This window comes from Pomacea canaliculata, linkage group LG5 (assembly GCF_003073045.1).
Source record: "Pomacea canaliculata isolate SZHN2017 linkage group LG5, ASM307304v1, whole genome shotgun sequence".
Classification (NCBI taxonomy): Eukaryota; Metazoa; Mollusca; class Gastropoda; order Architaenioglossa; family Ampullariidae; genus Pomacea; species Pomacea canaliculata.
The window spans coordinates 6,185,513-6,197,003 of record NC_037594.1 but is presented as its reverse complement, the minus strand read 5'-3'; the positions used below and the strand labels follow the sequence as shown (position 1 = coordinate 6,197,003).

At 41.2% G+C, this 11,491-nt stretch overlaps 1 long non-coding RNA gene across 1 annotated transcript; it reads left to right on the top strand.

The window, feature by feature from the left end:
• Positions 1-2,522: 2,522 nt before the first annotated feature.
• LOC112565376 lies at positions 2,523-10,477 on the top strand. Its single transcript, XR_003099394.1, has 4 exons — positions 2,523-2,673; positions 2,870-3,030; positions 8,055-8,252; positions 10,331-10,477. It is a non-coding gene; the product is annotated as an uncharacterized LOC112565376 (long non-coding RNA).
• Positions 10,478-11,491: the final 1,014 nt, after the last annotated feature.

The window sequence follows — 11,491 nt, the reverse complement described above, 5'->3', positions numbered from 1 at the left end:
TTTTAAATATAAAAATTGCTCTTGGAGGAAAAAACCTTCCCCACCCCTGTTGTAGACTGACTTATTAATAATATTGCTTGAAGCTATTCACCGCACACACATACGCACACACATATATATCAATTGCAGTCTACATGTAAAGTTCAACTGTACTAACTTCACACAACATTCGTTGAATCCGATACGACAGTAACTTTAAGGTAGTAATTATATATATACATAAATATTACAACTAGTAAATAACGTTGACATATTTAGAGACCATTTTGATCTCAAATTTCATTTATTTTTTGTTAATGTGGTGGCTGCCTGGCAAAATTCTATCTCTCTTGTCACATGTTTGCCCGCCTACGTTCTCCGTGAAATATATCTTATTTCTTATCTCATTCGGAGAATCTCTCACATAATAGCTGCCTCTGCTCTGGTGTCATGGCTTCTGATAGCGGAAAAGCGTGCCTCCCACGCCGTCCACCAGTGTTGGAAAGATCGTGGACAGGACAGCTCAAAGAAAAATTCGTCTACGACCTTACAGGTTTTTAAAAATGCTGAAAACATGTTGAATTGTTTATATCCCTTGAATAAAGCTGCTTACAAAACTCGAGGTTTTTGGTGTCTGAAAGCAATGGCAAGACGCTCAACAAACTCATCCACAAAGTATTTGTGTTATGAAGGCAGTTGCAAGATCACATGACCAAATAAACAGTCTAGAAAACTGGCGTGTATGTGTTTTCTCACTCTCTCCATCTTTTCTTATCGTGGTTAATCATCTTTACGTGGACAAAAGTACAGGGAAAAGAGCATAAAGCCTCTCCACCCTGCCTCTTTACGATCAGCCCGCAAGAGACAGCAATCAAAATGTCTGATCTTGGAAAATATTTCTTCCTCTCCACATTCGTCCTCATCATTTCGGCACCTAAACTGAGCCGTCAGCGTCGAGGTATGTTTTTTTTTTTATAGTCTGTTTGTTTTTAGATAAATATACACACTGATAAACAGTTTCCAGTATACAACGGTAACTTTAAAAAAAATGATCCTGCTAAAACATCTTGCCTGATAAGATATTTCGATGGAAAGTCGTGAAGAGAATAACATAAACAGACAACAAAGTTATTCATAACCTGCTTATATTTGCAGCCTTAGTGAAGCGAGTTGAGAGAAGACCACGTTCAAACCATGCTGGAGGAAGTGGAGAGCATTTAATTCCACGAAATAGAAGTCATGTCGGTGCCTTCCCCATATTCATTAGCTTGTCACACTGAAACCGCTCAGTAATATCAGATAATTGCGAATTGATGCCAAGAGTCAACCAGCAAGGTCTCCTCATTCCAGTCGTGCGATTGATGTATTTTCTACTCGTTTCTTTCGCAATTAATCAAAGGGTCGTTGTCGGCAGAGAGACACTTGTACGCGCGACTGCCTCCTTCGTGTCTAGGACCTTTAACCTTCGTCAGGTCCGCGAGCATCGAGGGTTTGCTCTGTCAACGTGGGTCCGCTGCTAAGGCAACTGTGTCAGGAAACCCACTCAATAAAACAAGCAAGTCAATCGCTCCTGACCTCCTGGAGCTCGCACCGCCATCAGATTCTGTCCTCTCTCCCATCACTCGTTTTGGCCTGTGCAAAAGCCAGGTCAAGTCTTCTAAAAATGCATGAACACTTCTTCATGTTTGTATTTACTACCTAGCTTCGTATTTTCGTTTCTTTCATTCCTTTCTGATACTGATGCCAAGTCAGTTTGTCTGCAGCCGAACAGTCATCGGGAGGGAACTGCGTGGTCTGCTCTAACCTTGGCCGTTTGATCTCCCCATCCCCACCCGTTATTTTATGTCATTCCGATGGTGGAAGCTAAAGTGCTCTAGAGAGAAGTGGCAGCACGGACGTGTATGCAAGTCCGTGGTGTCTGTGCCGCTGACTTGTGCGGCGCCTCCCCTCCTTCCCAGTCCCCCGATGTTTCCCACAGGCCCTCAGACATGCCCCTCCAGCCACTGCCCCCAGAGCCTGATGTTGTCTACGGGTCTACAGGCCTGTTCGCCGTCACGTGCATCATTTACTCACACTGCAGCAAAAGCTGAGCCGTGAAGTAGACTTCTTATCCTGTCCGCTGGTGAAGTACCATCTATGTCTCCGCCAATTTTTAACCACCCACATCTGTTCCCTCCACACACACGCACAGGTTCATTCATGCACGCGCGCGTCAAAACACACAGACAACAGACAGCAATATTCCATCGCGATATTTCATCCAGTCTTCATCAATCCCCAGCTATGTTCAAAGTCAAGATCCCCTTAGCACGGGTCGAAGGTCATCTACTGGCGCCCACACATGGAGAGTGAGTCTTGCTGTTCGCCGAAGACTTTGTCCACCCAGCCACCGCCACTACCTGTACCACCACCACCAGTACCACTGCCATCACCGGCACCAACAGCATCAGCACCACCCTCCCGCCCCTCGCGATGCCATCCCGTATCTTGTCTCTGAACACGTGCTCACTCGGTCATAATGCAGGTCACGTGGTATACTAGGCCGCTTATTAAAGGGTCCATCTGAGGAGGAGCAAGGAAACGAGGCAGACAGAAGCAGAGTTGAACTTGAGGCAAGGGGATCGGAGCCGACATCTGGATAAGAGACCCGAGATATTCTTTGCCCAAACTTCGGAGCCTGGGCACAGTTTTGAGGTCTGTAGTTGTTTATTCTTTACCTGTTGATGTGGATGATCTGACCAAACAATTTTCGAAATGCAGATCCTTCCCTGATGATGACAGAATGTCAGCTAGTCACAATTTTGTTTTGGTTGTTTATTTAAACTGTTCTTAATTGGATGGGTATGCAGTACGTTTCTTTCTTTCCATAAAGCAGAAATTTGTTTTTCAGTCTTACTATCAACGGGTTAAGACCGCTGTTCTGTGGTGACGTCGGCCACGGTTTTGTGACGTGTCCGCCAACTACGCCCACGACAATGCACTCGATCACAGTGAGCAAGACATACCTGTGTGCAATTCTCAGTGTAGGTCTTTTTCTACTTGCTGTCTGTGGTAAGTAACACCTTTTAAAGTGTTATTCATTTCTTCTGTTGGAAATCACTTGTCTGAATGACATCCTTTATAAGATTCACAGATAATTAAAAAGATTCAAAGATAATTTTTATTCCAAGAGGTGAGATTTGAGCACATTAAGGGAATATATGCTTCTGCAAACTTTGCCATATCCCTTTCCATTGGACTCTGTGTTTTAGTTTGTCAACAATACAACATAACTTTCATTTTCAAAGACCGTTTTAGACCCCTCTCCCTTCCTCTCACCCATCCACCCATGCGATCTCCCATTTCTCAAATTGACGAACTTAATGTGCAAAATAAGACATTTTTGCGGTCCCCCTCCTACCACTTAAATCCAAAACACTAATTTCTCTCGTGCCATTTGTATTCTCCGTGAACTGACGAGGGAAGAACGCAGAGGATTTATGTTGGTCGCATGAGAAACAGAGACGATCCGTCATTGCGTGGAACTAAATGAATGAAAACGAGCTTGAGCTTGAATGCCACGTGTTTTACGAGGATCGGTGCATGTTGGGAATAACAGGATGAGTTCTACATTAATTCTGCACTTTCAATTTTCCCAGCAGTCTTGGGAGAGGGTATTTTTCATCATCATCCATCCATCAATCATCAATCAATCATCATCAATCATCATCATCATCATCATCATTACAGCTGTTCAAACATGTCAGTTCCATTCACAGTAAAACTTTCATTGCACAGATTTTAGCAAGTCATTTAAACACAAATTTCCTGTCTCCCTTGGGTATGATATTCTATGTGATTTGCACCCGTAAATCTGAAGCAGATCGAAAGTCAGTGTCGTTAGGTGAACACAGCTTGTCGCAGGAGAGTGAGGGAGACACTGCTATTGCATAAATAACATTTTGCATCAGCACACACATCGCATAAATACGAGAACGAGACAGGAATAAGTAAACACAGTTGTCAGCGACTTTGTTTATTATGTCGTGGAGGATGCTCGCGCGCGCGCACACACACACCCGATCTCTCTCACAATGAAATAACGGGAAGAGTGATCATGGGTAAATAGAGTTCTTTTATCTAAACTCAACAGATGGACGATGAAGCCAGCAAACTATGGCTATCCTATTGTTTGAATGACTGTCATGGCCGGAATGGTAGGATGTTGGTCGTGTTGTATTGATGATGTGCGTAGCTAAATGACTGCTTCCACAACCTCTACAACAGGCACCTTGCAAATTCGATGATGATGATTGTTATTTAGCATTCTTCCTTCTACTACTATGATGGTGACTGGAATCTGAAAATCTTTATGTTTTGTTCAAGTGTTTCATAGAAGTGTCTAGCATTAATTGTTTCCTTATTGGCTTCTTAATTTATTTTTTCTCAAAAATTACTAGTAGCCTATTCATTTCCAAAGAACTGACACAGGGTTTTCGATTGCATGAGCGTTCATTTACAAATTGACTAATTATGTCACTTTTCTTCTGTAAACAAAGCACCTTGAAAGAAAACACTCGTGCTCTCTGTTTCCTGATCGCATGAGATCAAATTACGATGAATGCTTTGATCAGACATCGGAACTTTTGTAGCCTGTAATTAGCTGTAATTAACTTCCAGCTTTACTGCCTGTTTCCTGGAGTGAGTGCGAGAGAGGCAAAGTGAATCAGCTAATTCGTTGAGCACTATCATCAGTGATTAACGACAATCATCTCATATTCCAGCAGTCTGATCGTTCACTGATCACAGCTCACTACGCAGTGATGAAGTGAAGAAGTACATATAGTGTTACCACTACTCTCAGCTACTACTACTACTAATAATTACTAATACTACTACTAATAATATAATTTTATACGCACATGCCTTCCATAACGGATGGAGGTAATGGCATTTACAGAAAAAAACTCTTTGCACATTAATTACAATTCATACAATTAATTTTCATATTTTCCTAACAAATCTCTTATTTCTATCTCATATCTTTTATTTTTTTAAATTAACAGAACTACTTCGTCTTCGTATTCTACAAAATGAGCAAGTAGCTGTAACTGATGGTGACCAGGTCTCATTTTGCTTTGTTTCCTTACCGCCAAACCCCCACGAAACACTATCATCAGATAAAACTTGCAAACAGCCATCAATTTAAAATAAAGTAAATCGGTCATTCATACTGTTTGAATAAATGTAAATAGTCAATGTGGATTAGGTATGTACAAAGTTAAAGGCAGTACAGAACCTTCGGTCGCTGGGGAGGAAGATGTTAAGAGGCCGCACCAGCTTTTTGTAAGGACGGTGACCATCTCTCCCTCCGTGCCTTGTCATACCCAACCCTGTAATTAGTAAGGTATCATACTTTTCTTTATTTCATTACATAATGAGTTAGCCACATAATTCAGTTACTGTTACAGCTGTAGTTCCCAAATGTATATTAGAATGAAGGGATTTTAGCAGTGCTGCATGATAAAGATACATATAGTACAAAAATAAAAGTTGATGGAATAATCATCTATACAAAGATAACTTTGATATTTTACTTTGAGATACGCAGTTCAAGGTCTTTCTGCAGCATGCATTGGCCATGACAGCAGGCTTCTTCCTTCTTCCTCCAACCTTCCAGAGGTAGTAAGAAAATTCGAGGGAAAGTGAAAAAACAAACAACAAAAAAGAGCAAGCCAAGGTTGACATCAAAATCATCCCGAAGGGGACATAAAAACACCCGGAAAACACTTCTGGTTTAATTTTCTTAACGCATGTCAGCTAACCAATTTCTTTGGTCTTTCTCACTCACTCAGTCACTCACTCACTCACTCACTCAGTCACTCTCCGTAACCGCATGTACTTATGGCAATTTTTGTCTTCCAAAGACTAAAAATTCTCGCGCATGTCAAAAAAAAAATAACTTCTTGCTAATTTTGTTTCCTTTTTTTTTCTGTTTTCCTTTTAACATAAAACAACAACAAGCAGAACAAAGAGAGAGAGAGAGAAAAATAGTTTCAGCCACAGACAATATAAACTGTCAACATCTTTACAAACGTAGCCCTGTAACTTCTTACCAAAACTTGTAGGAACGAAAGAAGTACTGGAATGTCCCAGGCAAGATTCTATCTTAGAAAGACTCTAGAGTATCGAAGGCTGCCTACACACACAAGTTGCAGTCTACCAGTGTGTATGTGTGACTAAGAGAGACAGACACTGAGACACGCAGACGGTAGACTGAAGGCGGAACCGCGACGGATAAAGGGAAGAAAGAACGGGAGACACCTGATGCTAAAGACAAAGGATCATCTTAAGCGATGGTTATTAAAATATAAATTATTTTGTCAACGTCGTCATCGTTGCAAGTGGTTTAATTTAATTTTTGTTTTCAAGTACTTCTTGACAAACTGATCCCTAAAGAGACTTACTGTCACCTCGCAGACAGTCCAGGAGGACTTTGTGAAATGTTCTGGCAATCGAGGAGAGGGGTGTGTTTCCATGGAAATCCTACCAGAAACAGAGGCATGCCTTCTGAGAGGGGAAGACGGCAAAAAGTAACTAACTCACATTCGCTGGGGACATGCTTTTTCTTTTAGCAGCAACAACAAAACGATTGCCTTTTTTCGGTTGTCAAGGTCGTGATGTATTAATGGATGAAGAACTTGGACAGAACTACATGAAACATAGTCCCTCAGCAGAATTCAACTTCCACCTAGGTTCAAAGTCGTACAGTAAACACAGAAAGAGATTAAATCCGCCACATCTTGATGTTCACGGGTATATTAATCATACATAGCAGTTGGTTACAACTATACCGTGAGCACCGTTGCCTTGACAACGAAAGCATTTCCATGTTTGAGGATGTGAGAGAATATTAAAATGTCTTGAAGCACTGTCGTCGCATTTGTTACTTTAAATATAGGTGGTGGGCAAACTAGTGTGCTTGAAATGCAGGATGAAACTGTCAAGAACTGTGGATAATTATGCATTTATTCGTGAGAGATACTCAATGTTCCTAAGAACAAACTGACAACGCCTCCTTGAATCAGCATAAATGTTTTTGTGTCCCTGGTGTCTTTCGACACCAACAAGCTTTCAAACGACAATGAAAAAAGGAGAAAAAAAAGTTAAGGTTGAGAAAAGACACTGCTGCAGACATGCCATGAATGGGTCATCCCCTCGTTCTTTTAATATTTTAAATATTATTTTGTAAAGAAGGAATATGGTTTTGTCATAACATATAAAAAAATTGGTTGCGTGTGGTGGAAAACAGAATAATGAGAATGGCACCTCTGTGCTTCTTTAATGCGTGTTCAGGAAGACTGTAAGCAGTTTCTTATCTTCTGTTTCACGGACTACTTGTCTGTTTTGTTTTGCTGTCCCGTTTACACTGACTCGCATTCTGTTTTTGTTGTTGCTATTATCAATATCATTAATCATATCATGACGATGATGTTGTTATAAAAAAGAGAAATATAAAGACTTATCTGATTTCGCAAGCAGACCAATTAAGAGTTTTTTTGGGGTATTTTTTAGTGAGAATGGTATCAGCAGCATACCTCACAGGAGTGTTTCTCTTGTAAATGAAATGCTTGTGTGGTGGAAGGTTTTGACATAAATGTTTAGTGTAAGTCAATCGTCTGTTCGCCATCTGACGCCATTAGCTTCAAGGTTTGCGCATGAAGTTCATGGTTCATGTACAGTTCATGGTTTATGCAACTGTAATTATTAGTTGGGTTCACATGCAGGATGTGGCCGCATCAAGCTGTATCCCGGTGTAATGTAGTTCCGTCCACTGACTGGCATATATCCTTTGATAGACAAAAAGAAAGATCATGTTTCTGTGTGTGTGTGTGTGTGTTTGAGATTTGTGCGTGATACATATCGGATCACAAACATAATTTAAATAAATTTAAGTGAATCGATTTTTAAAAGCTAATCAGGATAATTGTCTAGATACGCATGGCAAATCTTTATCTGAAACATGTTTTACTGATGGTAAAACTCCTGTGTATGTGTGTAAAGTGACTGAACGCTCACTGTTTCTGTTCCACCAGCACAACAGTCGCAAGCAGACGACAGTCTAACGGCGCTCCAAGCGACAGGACCTGTCTGTAGGGATGTCTGGGGAAGACTACCCTCTCGACGACCGAGAGTTGCTTCAGCAGATCTTCAGGACACCCATCAAGCGGCAGTGGTGTCGGACGGGAATGGCTTACAACCCCGTGCTTGGCACCTGCATTCCTTCTCTTGCGGTACATTTCTGTGTGTGTGTGTGTGTGTGTGTGTTTGCGTGTGTGTGTGTGTGTGTGTGCGCGCGTGTGTACATCTACACTTACATCAGCTTTAAAAAAGGAGTTCAGAGAAGGTCTGTGAAGCTGGTTTCCAGACAGCGTACACGGGGACTGAACCCTGCCCCCCGGGACCTGCTGTCATATTTAATGTAGGAGCGCATTCAGTAACACGATGTTGATAAAACTGAATTATTGGGCCGGTCAGGTTCGTGGCCACATTTTCGCTGATATGTACATAAGTGGCAGCGGCCAACATCCGAACGAGGAATCATTCCATTTTCAGGGAAATTCTTCCCTTCATGTCGATCTGTCTGACTTGTTATTCTCTTTTTTTTCTTCTCGTTTTTGTCCCTTTTTTGGAGGAGGAGGGGTCGGCTTTTGATTCCTGTTCTCTTCTTGTATTCCCCCCTAGCCCTTGTCTAACTGCTGCTCTTCCTCCCACTTCCCTGTCCTCTCTTTACTTGAGGCTACATCAGTTATGTAGCTGCTGGCTACTGAAGGTAATTACAGGCCTGAAACCACGATGTCGCCTCTGCAGACAGATTTCTGGAATGTAATTCTCCGAGCTGTCAAAGTTCTTGAGATTTAATCTTTTGTAGGTATTGTGTGTTCAATGTGGCTACTGGTAAGACCATGTTTTTTCCACGCAGATGATTTACGACTTGCAAAAAAAAAAAAACCCGAAGTAATAAGGATTTCTTAATCTTCCAGCTTTTCTCACTTCCAATCGGCTTCCTTTCCCCAAAAAACCGTGTTTCCGATCATGTCGGGATCACCACTCACTCAAATTGGAATATCATCCTACCATCGTAATAACCCAGGGGCAAGATCCAAGAGTATTTTTTTATTATTATTTAGAATACCCTGACTGGCTTGGAGTGCAGAGGTCATAGCAGGTGACTGATGAGGCTGCGCGCTAGTGACATCACGCGGCTCCATCCTATGGAATGTTCTAGTGGGGTAGCCTCGGTCCTTGTTGATCAAAATATTATACATAGGAAAAAAAAACACACAAAAAACACCAAAAAAACAAAAAAAAAAACCTTTAATATAAACTTTTTGAGCTTGAATTTTTTTAAGGGGTCTCTCTTTCGTTCCCTCTATCTGAAATAAAAGTATTTTTGGCAGTTTTGGTATGTATGTAGATATGTGTGTTAGAAAAAGCAGCGTCACTACATGTTATCTAACTCCTGTGGTGTCCTCAGTTACCTTCTAGGAGTCACACTAGGGACAGGGAAGTGGTCTGTTTTCTCGGCCGCGTGCTCGAAATAGCATGAGTCCAGACGATGGAAGAAAGATCGATCTCCAATTGAATGTCAAAACAAGTTCATTTGTCACGCCTCACTACCTTGCGCGCGCACACACTCTGTATGTGTGTGTGTGGACCTTTTTTTTTTTTTTTTTTTTTTTTTTGACTTTTGTTTGCTCAACACCTCAGTGTTAATCAAACGCTTATTCCTTCCTCTGCTCAATTATCAGTTCAGCGGTGAACACTGTCTACGATCACCAAGCAAACTCCACACTCAGAATTATTTCAAGATACAGTTACACAGCCGAGGTTCAGGAATTATAAATAAATTAGAAACAACAAAACTGAGAAATAAAAAAGGAGTAGCTTTCAGTCCGATTAATCAGTATTGATAGCAGGTTAAAAGTTAAATGATCTAAAAAGTTCTTCCGCAGCTGAAAAAAGCATTTCGACACCATGTCGACCTCAAGGGGAAAAGAAAGATAACTCTTCGTCAGCTGACAAGATTGCTTCTCTCCCTTTTAGAGGCTGCGACTAGCGAAGCATATTTGTGTGAAGAAGCAATTTTTTTTCTCCCCAGTATTGCAAAAAAAAAATAAATAAATAAATAAAAAAATAAAACACATTTTCCGTGGTCACGTGCAAACCGTCCTCGTTATCGTACATGTTCCACGTCCTTTGCTTCAAGAACAGTTGTCGATGAAAGGTGACGATAAGTTCAGCAATTAACGAGACAAAGAATGTGATTGGCAATTTGTTCTGAAATAAATTATTTTTCTCTTTTGTGCAGACAATACGCGGGAGAGACCGCGACTTCAGGGTTTGAATCTGCCGGACACCGACAGGGAGTGAAGTACAGGACAGGCGCCATCGGTTCATCAATAACTATTCAGCGAAATCTTTATTCGCATAAAAATGAATAAATTGTTTTATCTTACATTTCTGAGTTTTCTTTTTTTAAAGTGAGTGTACCGTTGACTTAGTAGACGACGATGACGACGACGACAACAACAACAACAATAACGACAACAACAACAACAAAAATGTGGGGTTGGAGAAGGAGACTGGAAGGTGGTGGAGGGAGAATCATAGGATAAAGACAAAGCATATCAAAGTGTATTGGTTAGGATTTTCTAATGGCAGGTCATTTGTGTATATGTGTGAGTGTATGCATTCACATTCATACATCCATAAATATACATGTGTACACAGACATGCGCGTATTTATGTACGCACGCACGCACGCACGCACGCAAACTCGCTCACGAGCTTCTCCAGCCACGTGACTGAAGGAATCCACGGGGCAACGGCGTCGTATCCCATGTCCTCACTGTCGCTGTCCTCCACTGCTGTAGTCCACAAGCTTCATCTGTACCAAACACTAACCCCTTTCTCCACTTCCTTTCGTCAACCATGCCCGTCCCACCCACATTATATATATTCACACACACACCAGGTTCTAAAAGATTTAAGATTCAAGATACTTTATTAATTTCACCATCTAAGGGATATTGAGATCTTCAAAATATAAATACTCACATATTCACACATTCTTATCTATCTTTATATACATTGTCTGCCACTCACATGCAGTGATAACGGAGTTAAACCACGTTTATTCATCTGTCTGTCCTCCTACTCTCTTTCTCGCTATTTCTCTTAAATCAAGCATCTAGTACCAGTGGGTTGTATATAGAGGGATTTATACATTTACCAGGGTGAATTTTTGTTTTGTTGTTTATTTGACAACCCTGTAGTATAAGCCGATGGCCATGGGATAAAGCTTTTGTTCAAAAAGTCACTCTCTTTCACAAACTCACTTTCTCTCTCGCTCTCTCTTGTAACTAAGGGTGTACCACGCCGGCCACAGACCACAACATATCGAACTGCTTTGCTTTGTGGACTTAACTGCAAACATGAATGAGAAATCAAGCTTCGAATGTCATCAAGA